Source organism: Mus caroli, unplaced genomic scaffold (assembly GCF_978045245.1).
Source record: "Mus caroli unplaced genomic scaffold, Mus_caroli_1 scaffold_2, whole genome shotgun sequence".
Taxonomy (NCBI): Eukaryota; Metazoa; Chordata; class Mammalia; order Rodentia; family Muridae; genus Mus; species Mus caroli.
This window is the reverse complement of record NW_028227257.1, coordinates 31,937,041-31,956,435: the sequence shown is the minus strand read 5'-3', so window position 1 is coordinate 31,956,435 and position 19,395 is coordinate 31,937,041. Positions and strand designations below refer to the sequence as shown.

General features: G+C 41.2%; 1 long non-coding RNA gene across 5 annotated transcripts in view; it reads right to left on the bottom strand.

Moving 5' to 3' along the window:
- Positions 1 to 19,395, bottom strand: part of LOC147005788 (uncharacterized) — a 105,533-nt gene that overhangs the window by 8,775 nt on the left and 77,363 nt on the right. For all 5 annotated transcript variants that reach the window (XR_015046061.1, XR_015046057.1, XR_015046063.1 and 2 more), the window contains one exon: positions 1,649 to 1,732. This is a non-coding gene — a long non-coding RNA (uncharacterized LOC147005788). The remainder of the gene's footprint in view (positions 1 to 1,648; positions 1,733 to 19,395) is intronic.

The following is a 19,395-nucleotide window of genomic DNA, read 5'->3' as shown; positions in this document are numbered from 1 at the left end:
AAGAAGGAGGGTAAATACCAGAAGAATGAAAATATCACCTGTCCAACCCACATTGTGTTGCTCTCAGAAAGCAGCTGCCTCACACAGAGAGCACATATGAAAGACGACGATCATGTTTACTAGAGTAGTGTATTCACCTGTAATGTCTTTGGGACACCATTCATGCTCCCCCTGAATCCCTCATTCATATGAGGAGACCATGCCTTTCCCTGTCCCCACTATGCATCAAGATCTTCTGCCCAAATGAGAACCTGGCTCAATGTTGAGTTCTGAAGGCTTTGCCCTGACATTGTATACACTGCTAGGAGAGTGGGGCGACCAGGCCAAAGAAGCATTGGCTCTGTCCATCTGTCTCCACATCTCATTTCAGGCAATAAAGCATCTGACAGAAGTTAAGTCTAATGTCACTTGGTCTGCCTTTGATTCAGGCAGAGGGAGAGGAAGAGACTAAGCAAAGCCTCAGAGGACCGTCTTTCTGTTAAATGATAAGCATCCAGTTTCAGTATCCTCCATCTCTTACAGACACTTAGTGAATTCGTAGAGGAGGGAGGTATAGACCTAGGAGGATTCTGAAAATATGGGGTGAGAGTTAAGGGAAGGATGGACTGTGTTCACTGAGACCCAGTTAAGACACTCTTGGTTTGTTTTGATTTTTGTCTTCTTTGGGGTAGTGCTCCCCTATGCAGCCCATCACGGCCTCAAAATTAATGTGCAACCTAGTATTACACTCATGTACTCCTTTCTGAGCCTCCTGAACACTGGCATTACAGGCATGTGCCTATCTATCTAATCTATCTATCTATCTATCTATCTATCTATCTATCTATCTATCACATGCAGCCATTACAGGCATTCTAATACAGGAAAGATGGCTTACCTTTGCTTTCAAAATAATCAGAATAAAACAGACCTCTTCCTTTAATAAATCAATGTCTTATTTTTTAATTAATTAAACATACTACTTGCATTAATCAGACATATTTACTGCATGCTTAACTACATATATGAATGAGTTTTAGTGTGGTATTTCTGAACACATACATTGTTCTCATGAAGCAAGTCTTATAAGCCTAAGAGGTCTTTTGTGTGTCACAAGGCAACTACTCAAAGACTTAGATTTAGATGGCAAAAAAAGGGAATATTCACAATAAGCTGAATGTGCCATTTCAGAACCTTTTCCTACAATCATAGAAATTCCCTTCGTTGTCTTCAACCAAACCCAACAGATGAATATAGGCAGATGAAAGAGAATTCAGCCATCTTTATTCAGCCAAATATTCAAGTACCTGCACTTTTTAATGTAATAATTAGTTATTTTGGGGAAATCTATTTTGTGTTTAAATGTACATTGCTCATGTCCACAACTAGTGGGTTTGTTGTTAATTTTAAATGAAATATTTTACATGTCACAAATACCAGTAGGTATCAAAAGATGTTACCTGTGTAAACACAAGCTCTCCAGCAGTTTTTAAGTGTGAAAAGAGGTTCTAGACCCAAAATTATCCAAATTTTCATCAAGCTTAGCTTCAAAATAAAGAAAGAGGATCTAGCAGGAGGGTAAATGGAACCAAGGTCTTGAGAATGACTTGCAAGTACTCTGCCACTGAGCTGTGGTCACAGTCCCATATATCAAGACATAGAAAAATACCTTTGGGGAGTCCAGCATATCAGCCAAGCTCTGAGCTTTCTCCCTTGGCCAAAAATTTGCAGAAGGCTGAGCCATGTGTGCACACTGAGGAAAGGAAAAAAAGCATTAGTAAACCATCTCCCAAGCAGACTCTTATCTTTTTAAGGGAGGCACCTTTATGTTAAGGTGAATACATTAGGGAAGAATAGACACACAGAATCCCAAAGCTATCCTTCACCTGTGCTCAGCTGCCTACAGGATGATTTTAACATCTACATGCAGAAGACAGCTGGGCAAAATGAGTGAACACAACACAGATGAAAGAGTCCCCAGCCCTGCCCTGTGGAAAGAGTACAGAACTAACCTGTGGCAGGTATTTTTACCTGTTTGTGTTATCTGAGGTGGGGGAATGGAAGCTGTAGTCTACACTGGAGAGGATGTCTCCTATCCCACTGCCAAGCCCTTCAGGGAGAAAGACTCCATTTGTTTATTCCCCTATGAGGAGTAGAGTGGAGTGTACTGTAAGCCCCAGTTTCACTGATCTTGGATTAGTGAAGGACTAGAGCTTTCAATCTACCATCTGCTAGCCCTGTTGCAATTGCTTTCTTTTAACACAGAATCTATACAGACTCTTGTATGTCTCTTATATGTGATATGGATAATGAGCAGAGGTCCTTGAGAAATTCCCATGTGAAGAAACCATGGGTAAACTAGAAGGTTCCAGGAGGTGTTCACAGTGAAAAGCTGAAGATACCAAATGTTACCTAAGAATAGCAGCTACTAGAAGTAATTACCTCTGCCAAGATGGGTATTTTGGCCTCAAAATTGGTAATGCCAAGAAGCTAGTTTCCCTCCAACAATTTTGCTGGCTGCTGCAACCTTCAGAATCCTCACCTGGGTTATTCTCCCTTTAAAGTCACTATGCCAAGATGACACCAGCCTTATCCTGCTACTCCATTAGTATGCCTCACACCTCCACATCACAGCTTAGCATCCTTATAATGCATTACTTGTCAATGAAAGTATTCAGAAAGTATCTAGATAATGTCCCCTTAAAACTTTTGGCATATGTCTTTTTTGTTTGTTTGTTTTTTTGTTTTTGTTTTGTTTTGGTTTGGTTTGGTTTGGTTTTGGTTTGTTTTTGTTTTTTGTTTTTTGTTTGTTTGTTTGTTTGTTTGTTTTGGTTTTGGTTTTTCAAGACAGGATTTCTCTGTGTAGCCCTGTGTCCTGGAACTCACTCTGTAGACCAGGTTGGCCTCGGACTCAGAAATCCACCTGCATCTGCCTCCCAAGTGCTGGGATTAATGGTGTGCACCACCACGCCTGGCAGCATGCATCTTTATAAAGCATTTAAATTATATGACAAAGGGGTAAAGATCCCTTGATTTTTAAACTATTATCCTTCGTGAATAGACAGGAACCTGGATCCATATTCAAGAGCTTTATTGGGGATAAGCCCAGTGATTTACTCCCCAGACTTTTAAGACATTCATTTACAGTTCTGTTCAACAGAATTCAGTGTCTTCTAAGCCATGTATTTTGAATGAGAGTGTTTAAAATGTAAATAATGGTAATATAACAGGAAAAAAAAACCTTATCATACATGTAAGTTGGTGTTATGTAGTAACTAGATTTTTTTTTTTAAATAGCGAATAGCCAGGACTTAATGAGTCTGTCCTTTAGGAAGATTTTTTTTTTTAAGGATTTGGTAATTTGTTGAAAGTCATATTTAATTTTTCCAAAAAATGAGAAGAGAAAAAAAGAAAGTAAAAGAATGAGGAAGAGAAGGGAGGAGAAAGGAGGGGAAGGGAGGGGAGGGAAGGAGAAGACAGGAGGGGGAGGAAAGGGGAGGGGAGGAGGAAAGAGGGGAGGGGAGGGGAGGGGGAAGAGATGAGATGAGAGGGGGGAGAAAGAAGGAGAGGAGAGGAGATGGGAGAGGAAAAAAGAAAATGGGAGGAGAGGAGAGGTAGGAGTTAAGGAGGAGATTGGGAAGTATGCCTTTTGCTTCTGGACGGTACATACACACCTAATAAATACTAGTTTCTTCCCTTTTGCCCCAAATTTGTGTGCTTTTTCTCCCTTTTTCTTTCTCTTCTCCGGTCATGGCTGCCACCCAGAATTAAATATTTGTAATGAAATAGACCTAGTGACTGGGTCACAGAGATAAAGGATGCTGAATGCTCTGGCTCCACGTGAGCGGTTGATGGATGGATTTCTGCTCCAGGGACTGTGCTTAAAAAAGATACACCTGTCTACAGGTGGCTAAGCAGAGATCTGCTTCTATACAAGGGACAGTCATAAATCAAAACGAGATAAAAGCATGTAAAGCCAACAAAGCAGGCAACATTTTTGAGTAATTGAGCCTCGTTTTTAAAAAGCAAAAAAAATGTCTGTGTTAGTCTTCATCTTTCAAACATTATTCTCTGTTTGGTTAAGCTATGCAAACACAGGGGCTCTGATGTAAGCAAGACTTTTTCTTTTTGTATGTTGTACATAAATGTCTTTAATCTTTTGAGTTAGGAATTTATTGGTTGAGTCTTTATGAGTAAATTCAGCAGAGCTCTGAAATGTTGTCTTTTTTTTCCTCCAAAAAAGAAAGCGAGAGGGGAGGAGGCAGAGAAGGGTCAGCAGGGTTTAAAACTGAAGACCAAGCTGCAAAAGAAAAGAAGAGAATGAAAGGATTTGTCTGCAACAACAGTGTGGGTGATGGTCCAGCTGACTTGATCCAGCTTAACCCTGGACCCAGGCGAATGCGCCTTGGGTCAGGTAGGGAAAGGGGAGCTTCAGTGAATTGGCAGGTGAAAACAGTGCAAGCTATCACAAACAAAACAAGCCCACGACCCCACAGTCAAACCCCACAGTCACCTGGACACTTGCTTGGTTCTCTGTTTATGTTCTTTAAAAAATAGTCGCAGTAGAAAAAAACATAAACCATGAAACTTGAAATTTAACATTAGTCTGCAAGTGTTAAGAGACTGATTTTGTTAAAAGATTTTCTTCTGTGGGCTGTGGAGTTCATAAGAGCTGCCGGGGGCTGGGGGTGACAAGGTACAAGCAAGATGGCTTCAGTCACATTCAACCTGGGACCCACAGGCTGTATGCAACAAAGGATACCTGAGAGTGTAGGGTCACACAAAACTGTAAACTTACTTAAAACACTCTGAGGTTTGTGTGTGTGATTTCCTCTATTATGACTGGCTTGTGTGAGTCTCATGTGTGAATTTACAGGTGATAAGTTGCTTCTCAGTATCAAAGGGTTTGATATGTCTGGGCCTTAAACAACATATATTTAGTGTCTCACCATCTTGGAGACCAAAATCTCAGAATCAGGTACAGGATAACTTACCCCTCCTGTAGGTGCCACCCCTTACCATAGTGTTCAGCAGCTTGCTGGCCTTCTTGGCCCTCCTTGCAGATACATCCCTAGGTCTCCACCTTTGTATCTTTATCTTGTCATATTGGATTAGGGGCCTAACCTGTGCCAATATAATCTCATCAGTGCTACCCAGAAGACACACACAGGGCACACAGCACACACATAGCTCACACACATACGGCCCTACATCTTCCCATGCAGCACACACACACACAGATGACTGCCTCATGTATGCTACCCAGTACACATAAAACTCAAAATACAGCCTTGTATTTGCCCACCTAACAAACAACATGCATCTTATATCTGACTACACAGCACAGACACAACAACTCATACCCACAATCACAAATCACATTCCCCACATCCAGCAGACATACTTGACTGATCCCATAAATGCCACCCACCACACTCACAACTCATACACAATTCATATCCTACCACAGAGCAGACAGATAGGACGCACACACAACCATGATTACATGAACACATATACCAACACCCAGCAAGCATGAAACTCATATACATGCCACCCATCCACATACATACATAAGTAACCCATGTCCCTCCACCCAGCACTCGCTTTCTCTCTCTCCTCTCTCTCTCTCTCTCTCTCTCTCTCTCTCTCTCTCTCTCTCTCTCTCTCTCTCTCTCACACACACACACACACACACACACACACACACACACAAAACCTTACCATATTTTAGCCCTCTCTCTCATGTGCTGCAGTATTTTAGTTATAATTCTATTAAAGGTCTCCAAATTTAACCTTGGGTGATGACAATTACTTCTATTCACACCTCACATTTTCCTATGTGGTCCTTGGAATATGTGCTATGCTTGACTCATTTTTGTTCCACACACATAAATTGGTACCACTTGCAAAGCCAACTCAGGGAACTCACAATGAGTTAACCTGGATGTGGTAGAATCGAGTTGATAGCATGGCAGAGAAGTCCAAATAAATGTACATCAGCAGAGCACCAGGGGCCTCCTTAAGGAATGTGGACCAGGCCTTTGTCACTGATCCTAAGATGCCAAGGACTGATTGCCTTACCTGCTGAAGATATGGATTGCTGTATATGGCCTGACTTTATAACAGAAACAGTAGCATACAAAGGACTATGGAAAAGGGTTCAGCCAACCCCAGAGAGACTAGAGCAGTAACACCCAGCATCAGCAGCCAGGCTTGAGGGCTGAACTGTCATCTCATGAGGAACCGCTGCAGGTCTACAAGCTGGAGTGTGATAGGATTGAAGCTGCACTTTAATAACAGACCATTAGGTGTATTTAGCTGGAAAAATCTTCACATTTTGCAAACAAGCCAGGTATGCGTTGTCTGCCTCATCGGAAATTCTGCACACAGCTTGATGCGCTCACAAATTCACAATTCAGAATTAATTGGTTTTTAGGCTCTGCATTTAGGTCATCTCTCCCAGACACCCCATTTCATGTGGTGAAAAGAAATTAAGTCAATTTTCCCCCTGCCAGACCCTCGGCTCTCATCTCGCAGGCCTGGCGTGCCGTCCCGCTGCACGCACGGGGAGAAGACAACCTTTAAAGGCATTCTCATTATTTCTCAGGGAGATGTCATTAAGTACTGTAAACATGTCCTGAATGAGTCCATGTCACAAAGACGACAGAGTGTTTATAGAATAAAAGCCTATGAGCACCAAAGTAAAAGAAAATGGGAGAGGAAAGGGAGGAAGAAGGTTTTTTTTCTTTTAGAAGAAAAAGGCAAGGTTTTCTTGACCAGTGAGCTGAGCTAAAGGTGCAGACCATAAGGTAAATCCACCCAGATGAGCTCTGATCAACAGAGAAAAGCAAGAATGGGATCTACCTGACCGGGCTCTACTCTCCCATTCCCTAGCCCTTGACCAAATCACGGCACCCATTTCTCTCTCAGAATTCACAAATGACAGACCTCATAAATTGATTGTCTACCTGCCCCACCCAAATTCACACTCGATCTCAGAATCCTTGGCAAGAAAGCAGTCAAACCAGCCCTTTTACATTGCAATTAAACTTACTGATGTTTCTGCGTAAGAGTGATGATGGTGTGTGTGTGTGTGTGTGTGTGTGTGTGTGTGTGTGTGTGTGTGCGTGTATGTGTGTTCTTCTTCCAGCCTATGACACTGTACTCTAACAAAGGGAATTGTGTTCGCAGTGAGATGATCACATGTCTTACTTACTATTTGGCTTTGCACTGTTGGTTACAACCAAGTCAAGAGAATAATAAAATCCTCGGAGTTTGACCTCCCTACCCAGAGTCTGACAATGTATGAGCTCACAGTCCTATGGGTGCCATACAGTGGACTGAAAGGATCCATGCCTTCACTTCCATGAAGAAATAACATCACCATAGCTTGCTTTGGGGTTTCATCTTTGCCCCCTCATGTAGGGGAAGGACCTGCAGGTGCACACCTCTGTATCAGGCTATAGTCAGTGATTGGCAGTGGGAGCATGTAGAAGCTATGCTGCCTTGTCTTATGATAGTTGAAGGCCATGCCTATTAGCATCCACGGGACCAGACTGACAATGTCCATAGACAGCTGTGAAATAACATGCCTCTGGGCTTCAGTTCTTTCAGCTCTGTTCTTCTCTGTTCCTCTTACCTGATTTCCTTGAGAACACATTCTTAACATGTGTCGGTGAAACCTGAACACACAGAGTTGTGAATCATAAGTTCTTATAAAGCAAGGATGTCTTGTCCCTCTAGGTGGACCAGCCCTGCTCTGGCCATTCTGTTTGCCTTCTTCTCTGTGGGATTTGCACCAGGCCACATCTTGTGCACCAGAGAACAAGAAACTGGAATCTCTGAGCTACTCTGATGAGTTATATAAATGATCTTCCTTATGCTTGCTCTCTGTCCTGCAAGTGAGAGGTTCCAGGGAGACCTTGAGCTGAGAGGCTCAGCAAAATAATGCCCTTCCCCACCCCCAGAAACAACTGATGTCAGACATTTGTCACTGGCCACAAATCTAACAGGGGGAGCTATAAAGAAAAGCTATAAAGGAATTATCAGTGGTGTTACCTGCAAACAGTTTTTAGTTTGTTTGTTTGTTTGTTTTTTGTTTTTCGAGACAGGGTTTCTCTGTGTAGCCCTGGCTGTCCTGGAACTCACTCTGTAGACCAGGCTGGCCTCGAACTCAGAAATCTGCCTGCCTCTGCCTCCCAAGGGTTGGAATTAAAGGCATGCGCCACCACACCTGGTGAAAACAGTTTTAAGCTCCTAAAATTCAACCCAGAGGATAAAAACAAGTACAACTGATATAAAGCAAAGGAATCATCATTAGTGTACATTATTCACCTCAGATCTGTGAGCACAAAGAAAACCCCAGGACCAGACACACTCAGATGAATTCTATGAGACATTTAAAGATGAGCTAACACCAATGCATCTCAAACCATCCCATAAAGCAGAAAATGAATCCTTCCAAATTCATTTTATAAGGCCAGTATTAACCCAAACATAAACTAGATAAGAGCTTAACAACAACAACGATGATGATAATAATAATAACATTTTAGATCAAGTTCCCTGATGAACACAGACATGAAAATTCTCACTAAAATACCAGAAAATGGAATTTAACAATACATCAAAAAGATGATACATGTACTTGTTTGTTTTCTGTTTGTTTGTTTGTTTGTTTGGCTGGCTGTTTGGTGGGTTGTTTTGCCGGGAACACAAGGGTGGGTAACATATAAATCAATGAAGGTGATACAGTACAGAAAAAGCTCAGGGACAGAAATCACATGCTCATCTCAATAGTACAGAAAAAGCTTTTGACAAAATTCAACTACACTTCATGGCAAAAGTCAGAAAGAGAAACAGAATAGAAATATCTTAACATAATAAAGGATACATACAACAAATCTATAGCCAGCTTTATACCAAATGGAGAAAACTTGAAAGTATTCTCTCTGAAATTACCAACAAAATAAGGTTGTCTATTCTCCCCACTCTGTTCAATACAGTGCTTCAAATGTTTGTGGTTTGGTTCAGTTTTTTGGTGGGGATTGTTTTTGTTGTTGTTTTTGTTTTTGTTTTGTTTTTGTTTTTCGTTTGTCATCATTATCTTGCCTTTATGTATGTATGTATAGCAAATGCATGCCATGTGTTTGTGGAGGTCAGAAAAGGGCACTGGAACAGATGGTTATGAGTCACCATGTAGATAATAGGAATCAGACCTGGTTCCTCTGAAAGAACACCCAGTGTTCTTAACTGCTGAGTCATACCAGCCAGCATCCTGGGCTTCAAATCTGAAGTAGTAAGTCAAGAAAAAGAAATAAAGTGGGTATGAGTAAGGAATGAAAAAGACAAAGTATCCCTAATCCACATGATATGATCCTCACTTGAAATAAAGAAGTCAAGAAGTTGACACCAACAAACCAAATAACCCAATTTTAAAATGGGGTCCAGAACTAAACAGAGAATTATCAACAGAGGAATCTCGGAATGCCAAGAAGCACTTAAAGAAATGCTCAACATCCTTAGTCATCAACACAAATCAAAATGACCCAGAGATTCCACCTTAAACCAATCAAAATGGCTAAAATCAAAATTTCAAGCAACAGCACATGCTGGTGAGGATGCAGAGAAAGAGGAACACTCCTCTACTGCTAGTGGGATTGCAACCTTGTACAACTACTTTGGAAATCAATCTGGCAGTTTCTCAGAAAATCAGAAATAGTTATAACCTAAATATCCAGCTATACCACTCCTGGGCATATACCCAAAATATGCTCCACCACACCACAAGGACACACTACACTATATTCATAGCAGCTTTATTTGTAATAGTGAGAAAATGGAAACAATTCAGATATCCCTTAACCGAAGAATGGAAACAGAAAATGTGGTTCATTTACATAATTGAATATTATATTCAGCTATTCAAAACAAAGACATCATGAATTTTGCAGGCAAATGGACGGAACTAGAAAATATCCTGAGTGAGGTAACCCAGACCCAAAAGGACATGCATGGTATGTATTCACTGATAAGTGGATATTAGCCATAAAGTACAGGATAACCATGATACACCTACAGATCAAAAGAAGTTAAACAGGAAGAAGGGCTCAATCAAGGATGCTTGAATCACACTTAGAAAGGGGAATGAAATAGTCATAGGAGGCAGAGGGAGGGAACTGGGTGGAAGGAGGATAAGGATGGAAATGGGGGGAAGGTGGGATCAGGCATGGAGAGAGACAGTAGAGAGGCCCAGAGGGCCAAGAGAATGAGGAGAATGAAGCCCCTGCACATATAGAGCAGATGTACAGCTTAGTCTCCATGTGAGTCCCCCAACAACTGGAGCAGAGGCCTGACTGTGTTATGTGTTCCCCAATAGGGCTGCCTTTTCAGGCCTCAGTGAGAGAGGATGTCCCTAATCTGACTTAATGTGCCAGGGTTAGGGGATGGAGGGCGTTCTCTCAGAGGAGAAGGGAAGGTGGACAGGGAGGGACTCTGTGAGGTGGGAACTGATATGAGAGAGACAGAGTTTGGGTTGCTAATAAATGAATAATTTTAAATTAAAAAACAAAACAAAAACACAGACTCAACCAGAAACATCCTTAGATCTAATAAACACTTTCAACAAAGTAGTAGGATTCAAAACCAATGTATTAAAAACTGATTCCTTTTCCATACTTTGAAAACAAACTTACTGAGAAAGAAATGAATAAAAAAAAGTCACTTAAAAAAAACCCATTGTCCTCTATAGATGTTAAAAGTAAAATATCTAGGAATGAACCTAACCAAGGTAGCACATGACTCCTACAGTAAAAACATTAGAAGAACTAGCCTGAAGAGGAAACCAGAAGATGTAAAAGATCTCATAGGGTGGGAAGACACCCAGGGGGACCTCCATCCTCTCAGAGAAGTGGAGGGAGGAACTGTGGAAGAGGGAACTGAAGGGGAGGCAGGGAGGCAGCAATTGGGTTGTAAAGTGAGTAAATTTAAAAGAAAGAAAGAAAGAAAGAAAGAAAGAAAGAAAGAAAGAAAGAAAGAAAGAAAGAAAGAAAGAAAGAAAGAAAGAAAGAAAGAGGAAAGAAAGATCTCATGCTTATAGATCAGGAGAACTGACATCACCAGAAGTGACCTACTGAGTCAATGCAATCCAAATCAAAAATTCTAGTGATGTTCCTCACAGAAATATAAAAATTAATCCTATAATGTGTAGAAAGTCATAAGAGACATGGACTAGACAAAGCAATCCTAAGCAAAAGACAGCACTGGAGCTACCACAGTACCTGATTTCAAATTATACTGCAGAGCCACAGTTAAAAGTAAAAAATAAAAAAAAACCACCCACCCACCATGATACCAGCACACGTACAGATGTGTGGATCAGTAGAACAGGATAGGACAGATGGATAGGATAGAATAGAATACCAAGAAATAAATCCACGCAGTAAAGTCACCTGATTTTCAACAGAAATGATCAAAACATACATTCCACAAATGCTGCTGAGAAAATTAAATGCCCACCTATAGGAGAATGAGACTCACCCCACACAAATTGTGATGAACCAATAGCCTCAGTGCAATGTCTAAAATTCTGGAACTGCTTAGAAAACCACTTAAAGAAACAGGCATGTAAGATCTTCCTTAAAGGAACTTCAATAGCTCAGGAAATAATCACAAAATTTGATGCACAGGATACTGTAAAACTAAAGTACTCTGCATCACAAACAACAGCAGAAACACAGCAGACTAAAGAGACAGCTTACAGGATGGGTAAAAATCTTTGCCACTATATAAATGGGAGGGGGTTAACCAATGTACAGAAAGACTTCAAAAAGTTTAAAGCAAGACCTAAAGTGTCCAGTCAATAAATGGGCAACTGAATTAAAAAGATAAGTTCTCAAAGGAAGAAATAAAAATGTCTAATAAATATCTGAAAAAAAAAAAAAGCAATATTCTTAGCCACCTGGAACCTAGTCAGAATGACTAGGAAATGAGCAACAAGTGCTAGGGAGATGTTGGGAGGGAAAGAAGCCTTACACATTGGTGGCAGAACTGTAAACACTTGCAGGTGCTATAGAATTCACCATGGCATGAAAACAGAAATGGGACTTTTTAGAGAAGATAGGATACCTGTAGAAGTTGGGGAAAGGACCAAGAAAGGGTAATAAATAGAAGTAAATATGAGCAAAATATAATACATGTATACGGAAATAAATATAATAATATTTATAAATATTAAATAACTATTTATTTATTAAATATTAAATAAATTAAATATTGAATAAACAAATTTTATAAATAATTAAATCCATTGTTTTATATACTAACTAAAACAAGAATTTATTTTTAAAATTAAGTGATTGGAACCTTTTCTTATCTTTCCAGGCTTGTGCTCTCTGATGCTAGAAACTGACCCCTCATACTCCGAGGGTGACACATGACTTTCATCCAAGACTCTGGTATTATAAAGCCATGAGACCTGTCATTCTGAGTACCCCTAGCTCCCATGTAATCATCCTGAAAGCCCCATCTTGCTTTCTGTCAGAAGGCAGATCAGTGTCAGAGCTAGAGTTATTCATCTGCAGGCCAAAGTCTAGGACCTTCCTGAGGAGATGTTGTTGCGTTGAGGGCAAGGATCTTTTATAGAAGTTGATACAAGTTATAAAAGATTCTGAAGTGTGTATGAGTCTGCTCTTGCTGCAGTAACAAGGTAGCACAGCGGTATAAACCACATCTTTCTTTCCTCCTTTCTGTAACTCAGCATTGGTCTCTGTGGAATGTTGCAACACGGATGGATACCTTCCTGTAGGAGACTCCAATGGCATACTCATTTTTTTCCTTTCCCGTTATTCTAGAAAGTGCCTATGTTGCTTGACTGTCATCCTTTTTTCACATCCAAGGTCAAAGAAGGAAGGCGAGAATTCCATCCTTCCTCCCTCTGTCCCTACAGTCACCTCTACCTCTGAACTGCTTCTTTTCTGCCAACAAGAGCCTTGTGGTTACCAGGGTCCTATCTAGACTGCCCAAGTTCACCTGTATATTTCAGAGTGAGTTTCCTGGCAACATTAATTATATCCACACTGTGACCCTTGACCATGTCACACAGCACAACCAAGTTTTCAGGTGAAGGTATCCTTAAGTCTGTGCAAGGACATTTTAACTGACCTCCAGGTCTATGAACACTTACCTAAAGAAAAACAACAAAAGGTCACACACATTCTTTCATGAGCACTTAATCAAATTCTTCTTGAGTGCACGCTCTATGCCAGCTGTGGTGCTTAGACAGGGAGATGTAACTACAAGTAAAAAACAATGTAGTGTGGCAGCCATCTTGATTTTCTGATCTGGGGTGTTTCCCTAAATCTGAGTTTTCACAGCTAAAACCAGAACATTTCCAGAACTCTGAGATATCTAGTCACTCAACACTTTACAATCTAACCAGAAACATCAATAAAACGCAGTCAAGGGGCAGGGAGGGTAGCCCAGAATAGAACATATCCCTAGCATTTGTAAGGCCCTGAGCTCTGTCCTACTGAGAAGCAAAATAGCAAAGCAGAGCAAGCCACAAGCAGATTTCTGATCAACTGCAAGTTGTTCTAAAAGCAACTATAAGGGGGAAAAGATGTGGAGAAAGTAAGAGCCCCCGACCCCTGAACTCATCGGCGCCCTTTGAATAAAATTGGCTCATGCATCTCAAACACTGGCTGCATGCTACACACTGTCCTGTCTAAACCTCAGAACAACTCCAGGAATGGAGGACAGTGATTGCCTATAACTTTCAGACAAGGACACAGGGACAAGTCACTTGTCTAAAACACAAATGTGCCCCAGCTCACCCAAAAAGACCCTGATAAGGAGAGATCCTGAGCAAACCATATGCCATAAGCAAGTCAGAAAGAAGGGAAAGAAAGAAAAGATTGTAATGGGGTTGTTTCATGAAAAGGTAACAGGATGGTGGCTTCATCCTAATAGAGCAGGAGAACTAGGTAATGTGGTTTCCATCCTGATGTGGAGTTCATGCCTCCTCAGAGTCCCTTAGCTGATAGGCTACAGGGCCTTCTTAGGATATGTGTAACTCCTGGGCATTTCTGGATCTTTCTCCTGTGTAGTAAAGGAGTCTGGGGTATTAAAAGGAAAAGCATTCATGATCCAGACCAGACAGCACCTGGAAAGGTGACCTGTATGTGGAAACCACCCTTGTGAGTGAGGTCCAAGCAAGCTAAGTTTAACTTCTACTCTATCTTCTCATGTTTAGAAATTGTCTTACTGGGTGGGGTGGTGGTGGCACATGCCTTTGATCCCAGTACTTAAGAGGCAAAGATAGGTGGATCTCAAAGAGATTGAGTATAGCCTGGTCTACAGATCCAGTTCCAGGACAGCCATGTCAACATAGAGAGACTCTGTTTTCAAAAAAATGAACAAAAAAGAATTTGTCTTAACACATGAGCATTTGTTTTTGTTTTCTTGGCTTTTCTTTTACATGCATACTTACTTCTTGTTCACCAGGTCAGTGTGACACCAATATTAAACCACAAAGTACTTGATCACTCAGGGTCAGTATAACTTCCCTGCATGATGCTCCCCAACTAATTTACACTAGTGTCTTCTGACACTTAGTTTGCTTATAATGGAAAGACAATTAGCAGTTACTTACAAAAATAGGAAGATTAAATCCCAGTCTCTGAACTTGTCATTTTCCAAATGGCTTTTAGACATAATGTTTTGAATTTCTTAGACACACACATCTTTAACTATGCAAATGAGAGAGTAGGGGGTAATATTGTCTTTCAGAACTGCTGAGGTCTGATAACCCCTAATTCCAAACTTCCCTAGACCTTGGTCTTCACTGTAAATGTATGTTTTGGTGTGACCTTGGATCTTTAGTATCTTAGAGAATGGCTGCTTCATGGGTTCCAGATGGAAAGTGTAAAATTAATAACCCCTTGTAGATGAATGCCCGTATGTTTTGCACATATTCCAGATGTGTGCTTTGCTTATAGTGACATCAGTTTAAATGTAATTAACATCTAAATGATGCACCACTGCTTCTGGATTTCAAACTATAACAGGATATTTTTAAGATATTTGATACTAGCACCAAAAAGCCTGGAAAAGAAATGAGTCTCAAGAGGTGAATAAGAATCACCTCTCTCCAGTATCTGAGAAAGCTTTGTACTTTTGGAGGAAGGCATTTCTCCTGTCCCAAAATAAACAGAGAGAGAGAGAGAGAGAGAGAGAGAGAGAGAGAGAGAGAGAGAGAGAGAGAGAGAGAGAGAGAGAGAGAGAGAAATACCGTGCATTTCTGTTAGGATGGAGTTTAACTGTAAGTAGGACGTATCTAAAACTTTCTATTAACAAAATAACAGCTTATTATTCTCTCCTGTGGATTGTGGATCCAGGTTCTGCTCTACATAGTATTTCAGTCCCTCTCAACTCACTAACTTATCAACTATCTCTATGCTATGATTCGATCTTTATAATCCAAGATTGCAGTAGCCAGGTAAGATGATAGATCTATAACATTTATTTGTTTGTTTGAGACAAGACTCTAACTGTGTATCACAGGCTAGCCTTGATTTCTCTGTTCCTTCTCAAATACAGAGATTACTGGAAGAAGCTACTGTGCCCAGCTCAGATCGACAGACTTTCATTAAAAGATTTCTGTTATAACTCTTTTTTATTTTTTTATTTTTTTAGATCTTCCTGGTCAGACCCTAGTTGAATGACTACATCCAAAGGATGCTGTGAAATATAGCCCTTTATATCAATAACCAAGATCTTGCTTAATGTGTTTATAAAAAGGCAAAGAGAGAGAGAATATGTTCTATGGATATGTAGTTAAGTATGGGGGATGAGAGTGTTTCAGCAGGCCCATGTCAAGGCATTCCTTCCCCCTGAGGGACCAGTTACATGACAGTATTGTATAGAACAGAGTTTATTCAGGGCGTGAGGAGGGGAATTACGAGGGTAGTAGAGGCAGAGAAAGGGAGAGAGAAGGGGGGAAGGGAAGGGAAGGGAAGGGAAGGGAAGGGAAGGGAAGGGAAGGGAAGGGAAGGGAAGGGAAGGGAAGGGAAGGGAAGGGAAGGGAAGGGAAGGGAAGGGAAGGGAAGGGAAGGGAAGGGAAGGGAAGGGAAGGGAAGGGAAGGGAAGGGAAGGGAAGGGAAGGGAAGGGAAGGGAAGGGAAGGGAAGGGAAGGGAAGGGAAGGGAAGGGAAGGGAAGGGAAGGGAAGGGAAGGGAAGGAAGAGAAGAGAAGAGAAGAGAAGAGAAGAGAAGAGAAGAGAAGAGAAGAGAAGAGAAGAGAAGAGAAGAGAAGAGAAGAGAAGAGAAGAGAAGAGAAGAGAAGAGAAGAGAAGAGAAGAGAAAATAGAGGCTGGCCATGAACATGTGGGGGGAGGGAATTAGGAAATAGCAAGGGGACAGGGAGCAAGAAGGGAAGAGGAAGAGCAAGAGAAGCAGGAGAGCAAGAGAGGGAGGAGGGGGCAAGCTGCCCCTTTAGTATATAAAAGCAAATATATTTATGGAAATAAAAACAGCCTTTGCTTAAGGATCTGTGGTAATTCTTGTGGATATTTTATCTTATTTATTTCAGTAAAAATTACTCATGTTTTTTCCCTAAATTGAAAGGAATTCCCTTTATCTCTTAATTCACTTATTCCAGGAGAGAGAATGTATTCACAATCAACTGTAATTTGGAATAAAGGCTTTTGAACCATAGCAAGCCAATTTATGCTGGATCCCTTCATCATTATGGGATTCTGCAAGAGATCTTTTTATTTGCTTGGAAAGCAGAGATGATGCTACCAAGTGTCTTCTCTTCCCTGCAGCCCAGTGTTAAGGTTTACATCTAAAATGTCCCCCATGGACTTGCTTTTTGAATATTTGTTCCTCAACTTCTGGTGCTTATTTGAAGGCTGTGGCACCTTTGAAGGTGACACCTCTCTGGCAGAAGATGATGGCTAGAGGCAAGACATTGCAGGTTATCCCTGCCCCTGACTGCAGAGTCCTATCAGCTTCCTGATCCATTGCCACATGTCCTGTCTTTGCCACACTCTCGCTATCCGAACCAAGTCACTTTCCTGTTCTTTCTTTCTAATGAGAACTGAAACACTGAATCCATAAGCCAAAGGAGAGCTTTCCTCCTCTCAGTTGATTCTGTCAGACCTTTCATTGCAGCCAAAGATTAACCAAAGCATCCTGTATCAAAGGTTAACATATGGGACAATGCTGACAAAGCTTGCACACACAAGCACATACACCCTCGTGCACACATACACTCGCACATGCCTGTGCGCGCTCATGCGCGCGCACACACACACACACACACACACACACACACACACACACACACATTTCAGTTGGATTCAATCACAGAGCCATTTATAATTGCCTCTTGTGAGCTGCAGCACAGCTCAGTGTGCTCTCTGCCAAGCTCTGCTTCCTCTACCTTCCCTATTTCTATAGCTAACAAAAAAATCTACCCTTGATCCCTACCTACCCTAAAAGCTGCTTCCCACTGATCCCCCTGAAGTTCATACTGAATCTTAGCTCAAGGACAGTCACATCTCATCCAGGAATGTTGAGGAAGCTTGGCTATGCTCAACACATCTCTCATCTCGGAAGTCCCTTCATTACTAGGATCCTTGTTTGTGGGCACAGGGGATAGTGATTGTTTTTAGGTGGGATGTGCTATTATTGTGCAGGGAGTAAAAATGCTCCCAGAATCCATCTCTACAATTCTTTGTTAACTGAGTCCTTGGAAGCTGCCAGGTAACTTCCAGCTTCATGTGTTCTGAGGCTAATGTTGAGGCAGCAAAATGATGACATGTGTAAAGGAGTTTCCTGGTAGCCTTGACCACTTGAGTCGTCCCTGGGGCCCATATGAAGTTGGCTCCTTCAGGCTGTCCTCTGACCTCCACAAATACAAGTGTATATGCATACACCAACATACATATACACACATAAGATAGTACACAAGCGTGACTTTTGAGTAGGATTTACTTGCCAAAATGGTAAAGAAGATGGCTTTAGTTTTCTTGATGAACTTTGTAAAATTTTAAAGATCCTCAAAAAAGATTTCAAACAGTCTCACATGTCAAGGGTGCATTCTCCTGTGATAGTCCATCTGTCTCCTTACCTCACAGCAACCCTGCCGGATGTTTACTCTTTGACCTTTCAGGGCTACTCCAGTTCCTGCCAAACACAGAACCACACTCCCACCTGTCTGGCAATTCTGCTCAGCTCAGAAAAATTGTGAAACAGTAAGTGTCCTTCTTCTCAAGAACAGCCATGATTTCTCCAGGTATAAGGACATCTAACTGAATACCCTGGGACCAGAGACTATGCCTTCTAACAAGGACTCTCACAGCAGGGTCCTTTGACAAGGAACAGTGGCAGCTGGGAACTTGTTGCAAATGCTTCCCGTTCTTGCCTTCAGATCCAATAATCTAACCTGGGATAGGTATTCAGAAGCAGGACATAACATGTTATGTGTCAACCAGTTCTCCAGAGGAGCCCTAGAAAGTTAAAGAACCCAAAAGGTATAGCTAAGAGCACATCTCTAAGACTCTCAGGCTAGTCTTAATTCCTAACACCAAAACTAATGCTTCCACATGCTTTCAATCTATGCCTTGGACTTATCTTAACATAGTTTTCCAGTTTTGATCCTATGCTTTTGAGAAACACATACCGCTCATGCAACTTTTAGAGTCTGTAAATACTACATATTAAGGTTGGCAAAGATCTTCCTCTACGTCCTAGCACTTCAGGAAAAAAAAAATTAAAACGGTTGTTCAACTTTTCTGCTGCGTGACCTAGAAAAGACTCCAGCTGCTGGAGGTGGATCTGACTCCACAGCAGGCAATAAAGGTCTCGCTAACCCGCCTTTATTTGCTTTCTGCTCAAGATAAACATTTATCACTGGGTGTATTGATTAACACCATATCGCTTCCCTCCCCACACTTTCACAAAGGAAGCAGGCTCCCCTTGGGAACACAACCCTTTGTGGGGCTCACAAGAGCCCCACTGTTATGTTGGCTATGAAGGTGTGGGACTCCCTGTGCCTAGAAGAAGCCTCAACCATCCTCAAAGTTGCTTTGAATACTAAGAAATGCCCTTACTTAGGTAGCAGTTCAGGAGAAAATGCACACTACCTGGATGAGGCATAAAGAAGACACAGTAAGAAACAAAGGACACTACAAATTGTCACAGCTACCAGTTTCTTTCCCACCCTGCCTTCTTCTTAACCACTAGCAGCTTTTAAACTGTCCTCCGTTTCTTTTATTTACATATGAAGAATGTTGTGTATATGGAATCACACATTATTGTATTTTTTTATGCTTCATATAGTTCTTTGGAAATCATCAATGGTTTTAGTTTATATATTTTGGCATATATATATTTTTTTTTCCAGCACTGCC